Raw genomic sequence first — 1,096 nt, forward strand, 5'->3', positions numbered from 1 at the left:
AAGAATACTATATATATATATATATATATATATATATATATATATATATATATTTCCATTATGCTTTCTGCCATGTCCTTTCTACCTAGAAAAGTTCAGAGCCTGTAAGAACACAAGAAAGTATGTTGACACAATTATAGAAAAGAAAGTATAATGCTGGTTTTCTTGGAGGCATGAGGATAGTGAAAAATCTTTTAGAAATCTGGTGATATCTGTGCATGATTTCAGCTCCATAGAACTCTTTATGAGAATTTTATCCTCAAGGAATCCTGCCTCAAAGCCTCAATCATCTATCTCCTCCCAAGATATAATGTCTCTGCTCTTTTGTTCCCAGTTTCTCCAATTGAGAAAAGTTCCTGATTATTTGTGCTGGCAAGAGTATTTCCTGTAGATGCTCTTAATGTAAAATGCAGCATTCTGAGATCATGGGATCTACACTGAAGAACTTTTTTTCTACTTGAATCTGCTGCCATGGCTCAATTGTTCTGAAGACTTGGACAGTTTTTTTGTGACCTGATTTTCTCTAAAAAAGACAACTCCCTCATCCCTAGAGCACTTGAAGGTCTCTAGAAGGTTTAGCAAGGCAGACGAGTCTGCCAACCTCAGCATTCTGCCAGTTTCCATCCTGTACATGTTTTTAACCCTCAGGGTAGAGTGAATGCCTGGAGATATTCTTTCATAACATTTGTTTGGCAAGAAAAACAGAAAAAAAATGATAGCAGCCAAGGGTCACAGTTTCCACATTCTGCAAGAATATCTTGAAGCATTTTCTACTTTTATTTTTGCAAAGTAAAAAGCTCATAGCTTTGTGACAACTCCTCACATTATCCTTTTGTTTTGTTTTGTTTTGATTTGTTCCTGGGATAGGACTATCACAGCTATAATTCTAAATCGCTTACATTCTTTGCATTTTTGTCTTGAAAATGTTATATTCCCCACCTTTTGTCTTCCTTCTTCCTATTCATTTTTCAACTTCTAGAGGAGGCACTCTTAATTTGGGGACTACTGACCCTTAATGGCACCCAAAGATGAGCTTCTGGAAATATATGCTTGCTCTCATATTGCGAGCTGTCCAAAATTTCATATATATATATAT

This window comes from Mustela nigripes, chromosome X (assembly GCF_022355385.1).
Source record: "Mustela nigripes isolate SB6536 chromosome X, MUSNIG.SB6536, whole genome shotgun sequence".
In the NCBI taxonomy this organism is placed as follows: domain Eukaryota; kingdom Metazoa; phylum Chordata; class Mammalia; order Carnivora; family Mustelidae; genus Mustela; species Mustela nigripes.